A 10,846-nucleotide genomic window follows, 5' to 3' on the forward strand; every position below is an offset into this window, starting at 1 on the left:
ATACAAGCATTAAACCCCTCCAGAGTGACAATCAAAATTGTGTCCAGACCTTGCCCATCGTGCCTGGAAGCAAAGTCACTCTGAATAAGACCCACTGGTTTGATAATGTCAAGGCTCTTAGATGGTGCCAGACTCATAGCAGGGCTCAGTAACTGTTATTAAGATTTCTTTTTAAAAAGTATCTGAGCAGCCTGGACCCTTCTCATTAATAGTGGATTGAATGTGTGCTCGTGGGTCTCTGCTATACCTGCTAGACCAGGATTGTCTGTGGATCCAGGTTAGGAGAACATCTAAGGAGATGTGAATTCTGGTGGCTTTTGTGTGACCCGACAGCCTAAATTTCCTAATCTGCACACTCACAATAGTCAGTGTAATCACACATCTTGCTCACAGCAGGATAAGATACTTTTGTGGACAAGTGAGGCTGACCAGCAGAGTATGTCTCATATCTACCCATCCTTTTTTTAAATAAACATTTGCATGCATACTAAGTCACTTCAGTTGTGTCCGATTGTGTGCAACCCATAGATTACAGCCTTCTGGCTCCTCCATCCACGGGATTCTCCAGGCAAGAATACTGGGGTGTGTTGCCATGCCCTCCTCCAGGAGATCTTCCCCACCCAGGGATCAAACCCACATCTCTTAAGTCTCCTGCAGTGACAGGTGGGTTCTTTAAAACTAGTGCCAGCTGGGAAGCCCAATAAACATTTATTCAATGTCTATTATATGCCAAGTTACGTCCTGGGCATTTGGGATACAATGGATAAGTGTTCGTCTTGGTCTTCTAGAAGTTACAGTGTGGCAGAAAATACACACACAGAGAAAAAATGACTATGGCAGAGAATGATAGAAATAAAGAAGCAAAGAAAAAGATAGAAAGAAGAAAAGGAAGGAAGGAAGGAAAGGCCAGAGTAGAACTTGACCACCCAACACAACCTGGAATATCAGAAAGACTCCTTTGTGAGACTCAGAGTTTTGAAAATTTAGGACCTAGTTTTTCCTCTCCCAAAACTGGCTGTAAGGATCTATTTCATATTCAATCTTTTTACTTTTCAGACTAGAAAATTTGAGGACAAAGAGATAGTAACTCTTGTTCAAAGAAACCCAGTGAGTCGTCCCTGAGTTCAGAGTTTCTTTATGCTATAGGTCTCTTGTGTGTGTGTGTGTGTGTGTGTGTGTGTGTGTGTGTGTGTGTGTGTAGGTTAAGTCTCTTCAGTCATGTCCAACTCTTTGCGACCCTATGGACCGTAGCCTGCCAAGTTCCTCTGTCCATGGGATTCTCCAGGCAAGAATATTGGAGTGGTTTGCCATGCCTTCGTCCAGGGGATCTTCCCAACCCAAGAATCAAACCCATGTCTTTTGTCTCCTGCATTGGCAGGTGAGTTCTTTACCACTAGCGCCACCTGGGAAGCCTTTAGGCCTCCTATAGGAGGCAAATAAATCCAATAAACTGAATGTGGCTGACAAAATGCTCTATTCACCAGAGGAAAATACAGTGATTTCTCAGTTTCTAGTACTGCATCCTGGCCTCTGTGTGTGTTTATGTGTGTGTGTGTTTGTCTGTGTATACGTATGTGCGTCTATGTGACTATTGAGACATTGGCAATATCTGTTGTGATATTTGCCCATTGCTGGCTGTTTCAAAGAGAACAGACTGCTCGACAAGGGTAGTCATGGACTTGAAATGGTCTAGAAGCTGCCGTTCACTGGCAAGTGGGGTAAGAGTTTCTCTAGCAGAGACAGAAAAGTGTGAAGGGAATGTAGCCACAGTAGGAGCAGGAATCTTTCCTTTATTCTAAACCAAGAAAATGATCATGACCTGACAGGTAGTGCTCTAACAAGTGTTTAGTGTTTGAATGAATTAATGCATAAGGGAAGAGAAGTAAATAAGTGAGTAAAACTTGAAGCAAGTGAGTTCTTCCTGTGTTTACTTCCAGAAGAGAAGGGTAAATTCCATCTTTGGTTTTGTCTGGCCAGCCTGCCTCTTTTTCTCCAAATTGTCCCTCCACCTACAACATCCATTTGTTTTCCTTTAGAGGGACCGTGTTCTCACATGACCCTGCGTCTCCTGTCACTGGTAGCTGGTCCAGGAGCAGACATCTGATCCAGAATGGGCCCATCAGAGCATACTTCTCTGCACCGGAAGAACTGAGTGACCAAAGAAGGTGTCCCTGACCCCTGCTAAGCCAGTGAGTCCATTCATGAGGCCGTTTAGACTGGCATTGAGGAAATGAGTTCAGTATCTCTAGAATGACTGACATCATAAGTAGAAAAATCAGGAGTTAGCAGGAGCCATTTTTTAAACAACTGATTATCAATTTATTGGGGGCTTCTCTGGTGGCTCAGATGGTAAAAGAATCTGCCTGCAACATGGGAGACCTGGGTTTCATCCCTGGGTTGGGAAGATCCTTGGAGAAGGCAATGGCCACCCATTCCAGTATTCCTGCCTGGAGAATTCCATGGACAGAGGGGCGAGAATGGCAGGCTACAGTGCACAGCATCATGAAGAGCCAGACATAAGTAAGTGACTAACACTTTCACTTCTCACTTTCACTTTATCAATTTATTAAAAAGGTTTAAGCATCTGCAATGGTGACTTCAACCTCGACTCCTGACTCAGTGATGATAGAAGTGATCTGTTTGACAATCTCGGAATGTGCAAGTCAATGTTGCTTGTGCATCCTTGCCTGGAAATAATTCCAAGTCTTAGAACCACCTTTTCCAAGTCCTCCTTGTATCCTTGTAGTTGTTCTCAGAGTCTCAGTAGGCATCTGAACCCATGCTTGCAGTTTGAGGTTCTTTTCCTTCACATCTCTGGTCAGCTCAGCACTAAGCTTCTCCAAAGACTTCATGTTGCGGCTGAGGGTGATTCTAATCTGGTGAATCACCACCACTGGCTCCACGGAGTAGTGTGTGTGTGTGTGTGTGTGTGTGTGTGTGTGTGTGTGTGTGTTCAGTTGCTCAGTCATGTCCGACTCTTTATACCCCATGGGCTGTAGCCTGCCAGGCTCCTCTGTCCATGGAATTTTCCAGGCAAGAATACTGGAGTGGGTTGCCAATTCCTCCTCCAGGGATCTTCCCAACCCAAGGATTGAACCTGTGTCTCCTTCATTGGCAGGTGGATTCCTTACCACTGCACCAACTTACAGTATCTTTAAAAGCCACAGGTAAGGTGAGGCTTCCTGACCAACTTGTTCCTGGGGAGAGTGAACAGTGGTGGGTCAGGAACAGAAGCGGGTGGCCTGGGGCTCTGCTGCAGCAGCGACCTGCATTTTCCTCAAAGAGCAGGAGCTGTGTTTTTTGCTGTGTAGCTACAAACCATGTACAATGAGAGAGAAGAAAAAAGGAAACAAGCAGACAGATGCTATAGGAAATGGACGAAGAATCTCAGTGTGTCTGAATCTTGGTTTTATGGTTCCTGAGGTCTCCCTGCATTCCTGCCTTTTCCTGGGCTTGATTCATCCGTTCTTCACGAGATCCCTCCAGGTCCTTATAATTCCATTTTTCCTTAAACTGTTTTGAGTTGTGTGTCTGTCAGTTGCAGTCAACAGAGTCCTGGCTGAACACACAGGCCAGGCATCAAGATAAGTTCATTCCCTTTGCCTGATTTGTCACTTCTATGGATGGTATCAGGCAGGCGTACACCTCCACACTGTAAATCATCAACACAAGGCCCTTGGTCTGTAATAAAGCAGCATTCTCCTTCAAATGCATTCAATACACCTTCATAGGAGTAATAGCTCAGAAGTCGCTTTGTAACAAAGATGCCGATATTATAGAAACTCAAGATGGAGAATTTACTGGAGAGAGAAGAGCAGTCTATTGACCTGCTACAAATGTTCTGGCTCTGTCATTATTCAAATATTTCTATTGCCTGGACTCCTGAATTTTTTTCCCTGTCTTCTGAACATGAGGGAGTCTTTCTCCTAAGCCTTTCCTACCTGTATGACTTTGAATTAATGCTCCTCTGTGGAAAAGGCAGGCCATGGTGTAACAGTTTGTGGCAGCAAATAGCCCAAGCTGCCAATGAAACCACATAATCTGGAAGCCTCCATTCAGAGAGGAAGGAAAATCACCCTTTATCCACTGCTGACCACTTTTCTAGGCACTGTCCACTTGTTATTATCTGTCATAACATAGCAAATGTGATGCTCACAGACACACAGCAAGGATTGATACCCTATTTTAGAGGAAGCTGAGGCTCAGATTAGTTAAGGAAGTGGTCCAACTGATCAGCTATGGGGCAGGGCTTGAAATTTGGATTTTTCTGGTTTTTCTGTCTTTATAGCCCGTGTTCCCTCTTTGTTGAGATCTTTGAGGGACACAGAGAGACTGCCCAGGAGAAATTCCTGACTGCCCAGAGTGGAAGGAAGTCGTGGCTCATTCAAACCAGGCTCTCCTTACTGAAACATGAGCGCCTGCAGTCTATAGGACCTACTGCACCCCAGGACACTTCCCTCTTTTTAACATGGAAACTCCATGTCGGAAACCTACCATTTTTGTACAATAACAGAAGAAAATGCTCAACTACCTTTTGTCCCGAAATTCTTGTTCCTGGCTTATTCTCCCCTCTGCTGCTAATATGGACATTCTCCTTTCCACTCAGCTGGGTCCAAAGCCTCGGAAATAGTTTGCTGACTGCTTTCTTTACCAAATTTCTATTTTGTACCCCGGAGCAAAAATGAGATCTGAGAAACTGTAAATCTGCCTGGTGTCCCTACTTTGCTTCTTGCGCTGTTGGTGGGAATGTAAATTGATACGGTCACTGTGGAGAATAGTATGGAGATTCCTTTAAAAAAGTAAACGTATGAGCTGGGGTGTCCATTTGGCCATTTTCCAGAAGGAGCTCTGGTCTGAAGAGCTGGGTGCAAGGCCTCTGCTTGAGCAAGTGAAACCAGACTAAGCATTAAAGGAAAAAAAAAAAGAGAGAGAGAGAGAGAGATCACGCCCTGAGCCTTTGGAGTGGGAGTACTGACACCAAGACCCTAGACTACCAGAAAACTATCCCTAGGGAGTATCAAATAGTGAGAACTCACACAAAGGAAACCACTTGAACACAAGACCCAGCATCGCCCAACCACCAGTAGCACCCTGTGCAGGATGCCTCATCTAAACAACAAACAAAACAAAAATATAAACCCAGTCACCAGCAGACAGGATTACCACCTCACTCAGCCTTGCCCTTCAGAGGAAAAACAAATATACAAAACACTCAGCACAAATCTCACCTTATACAAAGTTAACACAAACCACTGGACCAAGCTTAGGAGGCCAGAAACCAAAAGGAAGAAAGAATTCAACCCTGAAGCCTTTGGAAAGGAGACCTCAAACACAATAAGTTTAAAAAAATAATGAAAAGGCAGCGAAATATTACACAAATGAAGGAACAAATTAGAAACACAGAAGTCCAAATAAGTGAAGAGGAAGTAGGCAAACTACCTGGAAAAGAATTCAGAATGATGATAGTAAAGATGATCAGAAACCTTGAAAACAAAATAGAGAAAATGCAAGAATCAATTAACCAAGACTTAGAAGAATTATAGGAACAACACAATTACTGAAATTAAAAATACTATGGAAGGAATCGGGCTTCCCTCATAGCTCAGTTGTTAAAGAATCAGCCTGCAATGCAGGAAACCCCAGTTCAATTCCTGGGTCAGGAAGATCCTCTGAGAAGGGATAGGCCACCCACTCCAGTATTCTTGGGCTTCCCTTGTGACTCAGCTGGTAAAGAATCCACCTGCAATGTGGGAGACCTGGGTTTGATCCCTGGGTTGGGAAGATCGCCTGTTGAAGGGAAAGGCTACCCACACCAGTATTCTGGCCTGGAGAATCCCTTTGGGGTTGCAAAGAGTCGGACACGACTGAGTAACTTTCACTTTCTGGAAGGAATCAATAGCAGAATATCTGAAGCAGAAAAACGAATCAATGAGCTGGAAGATAAAATGGTGGAAATAAATTCTGAAGAGCAGAATAAAGTAAAAAGAATGAAAAGAACTGAGAATAGCCTCAAAGACCTCTGAAACAATACCAAACGCACCAACATTCAAATTATAGGGGTCCCAGAAGAAGAGAAAAAGAAAGGGTATAAGAAAAATTATAAATGCTGGAGAGAGTGTGGAGAAAAGGGAACCCTCTTACAATGTTGGTGGGAATGCAAACTAGTACAGCCACTATGGAGAACAGTGTGGAGATTCCTTAAAAAACTGGAAATAGAACTGCCTTATGACACAGCAATCCCACTGCTGGGCATACACACCAAGGAAACCAGAATTGAAAGAGACATGTGTACCCCAATGTTCATCGCAGCACTGTTTATAATAGCCAGGGCATGGAAGCAACCTAGATGTCCATCAGCAGATGAATGGATAAGAAAGCTGTGGTACACATATACAATGGAGTATTACTCAGCCATTAAAAAGAATATGTTTGAACCAGTTCTAAGGAGGTGGATGAAACTGGAGCCTATTATACAGAGTGAAATAAGCCAGAAAGAAAAACACCAATACAGTATACTAACGCATATAGATGGAATTTAGAAAAATGGTAACAATAACCCTGTATACGAGACAGCAAAAGAGACACTGATATACAGAACAGTCTTTTGGACTCTGTGGGAGAGGGAGAGGGTGGGATGATTTGGGAGAATGGCATTGAGACATGTATAATATCATATATGAAACGAGCCGCCAGTCCGGGTTCGATACATGATTCTGGATGCTTGGAGCTGGTGCACTGGGATGACCCAGAGGGATGGTACAGGGAGAGAGGTGGGAGGACGGTTCAGGATGGGGAAGACGTGTATACCTGTGGCAGATTCATGTTGATATATGGCAAAACCAATACAATATTGTAAAGTTAAAAATAAAATTAAATTTAAAAAAAAGAAAAATTTTAAACAGATTATAGTTGAAAATTCCCCCAACATGGAAAAGGAAATATTAAATCAAGTCCAAGAGGTGCAAAGAGTCCCATACAAGATAAACCCAACAAGAAACATGCCAAGACACATACAAATCAAACTAACAAAGACTAAACACAAAGAAAGAATATTAAAAGCAGCAAGGGAAAAGCAACAAGTAACAAACAAGGGAAACTCTATACATTTAACAGTTGATCTTTCAGCAGAAACTCTGCAGGCCAGAAGAGAATGGCAGGATATATTCAAAGTACAGCAAGGAAAAAATCTACAACCAAAATTACTATACCTGGCAGGGGCCTCATTCAAAATTGATGAAGAAATAAAAAACTTTTAAGACAAGCAAAAGCTAAGAGAATTCAGCACCACCAAACCAGCTTTACAGCAAATATTAAATGGACATATATAGTCAAGAAACACAAGAGAAGGAAAAAGATCTACAAAATCAACCCCAAACAATTAAGAAAATGGCAATAGGAACATATATATCAGTAATTACTTTAAATGTAAATGGATTAAATGCTCCAACCAAAAGACACAGACTGGCTGAATGGATACAAAAACAAGACCCATATATATGCTGTCTACAAGAAACCCACTTCAGACCTAAAGGCACATATAGACTGAAAGTGAGAGGATGGAAAAGTATATTCCATGCAAATGGGAAGCAAAAGAAAGCTGGAGTAGCAATCCTCATATCAGACAAAATAAACCTTAAAATAAAGAATATTACAAGAGATAAAGAAGGACACTATGCAATGTTCAAGGGATCAATCCAAGAGGAAGACATAACAATTGTAAATATTGTTGGATGCATAGGCGCCCAACATAGGAGCACCTCAATACATAAGACAAACACTAACAGACATAAAAAGAGAAATTGGCAGCAACACAATAATAGCAGAAGACTTTGAAACCCCACTCACACCAATGGGCAGATCATCAAACCAGAACATTAATAAGGAAACACATTAAATACATTAAAATGTATCTTAAATGATACATTAGATGAGATGGATCTCATTGATATCTTCGGGACATTCCATCCAATTGCAGAAGAATACACCTTCTCAAGTGCACATGGAACATTCTCCAGGATAAACACCATCTTGGATCACAAATCAAACCTCAGTAAATTTAAGAAAGTTGAAATCATATCAAGCATCTTCTCTGACCACAATGTTATGAGACTAGATATCAATTACAAGAAAAAACTGTAAGAAACACAAACACATGGAGATTAAACAATACGTTTCTAAATAACCAACAGGTTACTGAAGAAATCAAAAGGGAACTCAAAAAATTTCTAGAAACAAATAACAATGAAAACACGACAACTCAAAAACCTATGGGATGCAGCAAAATCAGTTCTAAGGGGGAAGTTTATAGTAATACAATCCTACCTCGAGAAACAAGGAAAACATCAAATAGAGAACCTAACTTCACACCTAAAACAACTGGAAAAAGGGGAACAAATAAAACCCAAAATTAATAGAAGGAAAGAAATCATAAAGATCCAAGCAGAAATAAATGAAAAAGAAATGAATGAAACAATAGTAAAGATTAACAAAACTAAAAGCTGGTTCTTTGAGAAGATAAACAAAATTGACAAACCTTTCGACAGACTCATCAAGAAAAAAGAGAGAAAAATCAAATAAACAAAATTAGAAATGAAAAATGAGAGGTTACAACAGACAATGCAGAAATACAAAGGATCATAAGAGACTATTATGAACAACTATATGGATAAAATGGATAACCTGGAAGAAATAGACAGATTCTTAGAAAAGTTAAATCTTCCAAGACTGAACCAGGAAGAAATAGAAATTATGAACAATCCAATTACAAGTAATGGAATTGAAGCTGTGATCAAAAATCTCTCAGAAAACAAAAGCCCAGGACCAGATGTCTTCACAGGACACTTCTATCAAACATTTAGAGAAGAGCTAATGCCTGTCCTTCTAAAACTGTTTCAAAAATTTGCAGAGGAAGGAACACTTCCAAACTCATTCCATGAGGTCACCACCACCCTGATACCAAAACCAGACAAAGACAACACAAAAAAAGAAAACTACAGGTCAATATCACTGATGAACATAGATGCAAAAATCCTCAACAAAATTTTAGCAAACAGAATTCAACAACACATCAAAAAGCTGATCAAGTTGGGTTTATTCCAGGGATGCAAGGATTCTTCAGTATACCCAAATCAATCAATGTGATACATCATATTAACAAATTAAAAGATAAAAACCAAATGATAATCTCAATACTTTTGCCACCTGATGTGAAGCACTGACTCATTTGAAAAGACCCTGATGCTGGGAAAGATTGAAGGTGGGAGGAGAAGGGGACAACAGAGGATGAGATGGTTGGATGGCATCACCGACTTAATGGACATGAGTTTGAGTAAGCTTCGGGAGTTGGTGATGGACGGGGAAGCCTGGCGTGCTGCAGTCAATGGGGTCACAAAGAGTCAGATGTGACTGAGCAACTGAACTGATAATCTCAATAGATGCAGAAAAATACTTTGACAAAATTCATCACCCATTTGTGATTAAAACTCTTCAAAAAATGAGCATAGAAGGAACCTACCTCAACATAGTAAAGGCCATATATGATAAGCCTACAGCAAACATTAATCTCAATGGTGAAAACCCAAAAGCGTTGCCCTAAGATCAGGAACAAGACAAGAATGACCACTTTCCCCACTATTATTCAACATAATTCTGGAAGTCCTAGCTTCAGCAATCAGAGAAGAAAAAGAAATAAAAAGAATCCAGATCAGAAAAGAAGTAAAGTTCTCACTGTTTGCAGATGACATGAAACTGTACATAGAAAACCCTAAAGATAGTATTGGAAAATTACTAGAGCTAATCAGTGAATTTAGCAAAGTTGCAGGATACAAAACCAATTCATAGAAATCACTTGCATTTCTGTATACTAACAATGAAAAATCAGAAAGAGAAATTAAGGAATCAATCCTATTCACCATTGCAACAAAAAGAATTAAATATCTAGGAATAAACTTACCCAAGAAGACAAAGGAACTGTACACAGAAAATTATAAGACACTAATGAAAGAAATCAAAGACAACATAAACAGATGGAGAGATATTCCATGTTCCTGGGTAGGAAGAATCAATATTGTGAAAATGACTATACTACCAAATGCAATCTACAGATTCAATACAATCCCTAGCAAATTACCAATGACATTTTTCACAGAACTAGAACAAAAAATTTCACAATTTATATGGGAACACAAAAGACCCTGAAAAGCCAAAGCAGTCTTGAGAAAGAAGAATGGAGCTGGAAGAATCAACCTTCCTGACTTCAGATTATACTACAAAGCTACAGTCATCAAGACAGTATGGTACTGGCACAAAAACTGAAATATAAATCAATGGAACAAGATAGAAAGCCCAGAAAGAAACCCATGCACCTATGGGCACCTTATATTTGACAAAGGAGGCAAGAATATACAATGGGGCAAAAACAGCCTCTTCAATAAATGGTGCTGGGAAAACTGGACAGGTACATGTAAAAGAATTAAATTTGAACATTTCCTAACACTATACACAAAGATATACTAAAAATGGATTAAAGACCTAAATGTAAGACCAGAAACTATACAACTCTTAGAGGAAAACATAGGAAGAACACTCAATGACATAAATCAAAGTGAAATCCTCTATGACCCACCTCCTAGAGTAATGGAAATAAAAACAAAAGGAAACAAGTGGGACCTGATTAAACTTAAAAGCTTTTGCACAGCAAAGGAAACGGTAAGTATGGTGAAAAGACAACACTCAGAATCGGAGAAAATAATAGCAAATGAAACAAATGACAAAGGGTTAATTTCCAAAATATATAAGCAGCTCATACAACTCAGTACCAGGAAAACAAACAACCCAATCAAAAAGT

At 40.4% G+C, this 10,846-nt stretch overlaps 1 pseudogene; it reads right to left on the minus strand.

Annotated features, from left to right (window-relative positions):
* Window positions 1–2,324: 2,324 nt before the first annotated feature.
* LOC133237969 (small ribosomal subunit protein uS10-like) lies at window positions 2,325–3,024 on the minus strand (annotated as a pseudogene).
* Window positions 3,025–10,846: the final 7,822 nt, after the last annotated feature.

This window comes from Bos javanicus, chromosome 25 (genome assembly GCF_032452875.1).
Source record: "Bos javanicus breed banteng chromosome 25, ARS-OSU_banteng_1.0, whole genome shotgun sequence".
In the NCBI taxonomy this organism is placed as follows: domain Eukaryota; kingdom Metazoa; phylum Chordata; class Mammalia; order Artiodactyla; family Bovidae; genus Bos; species Bos javanicus.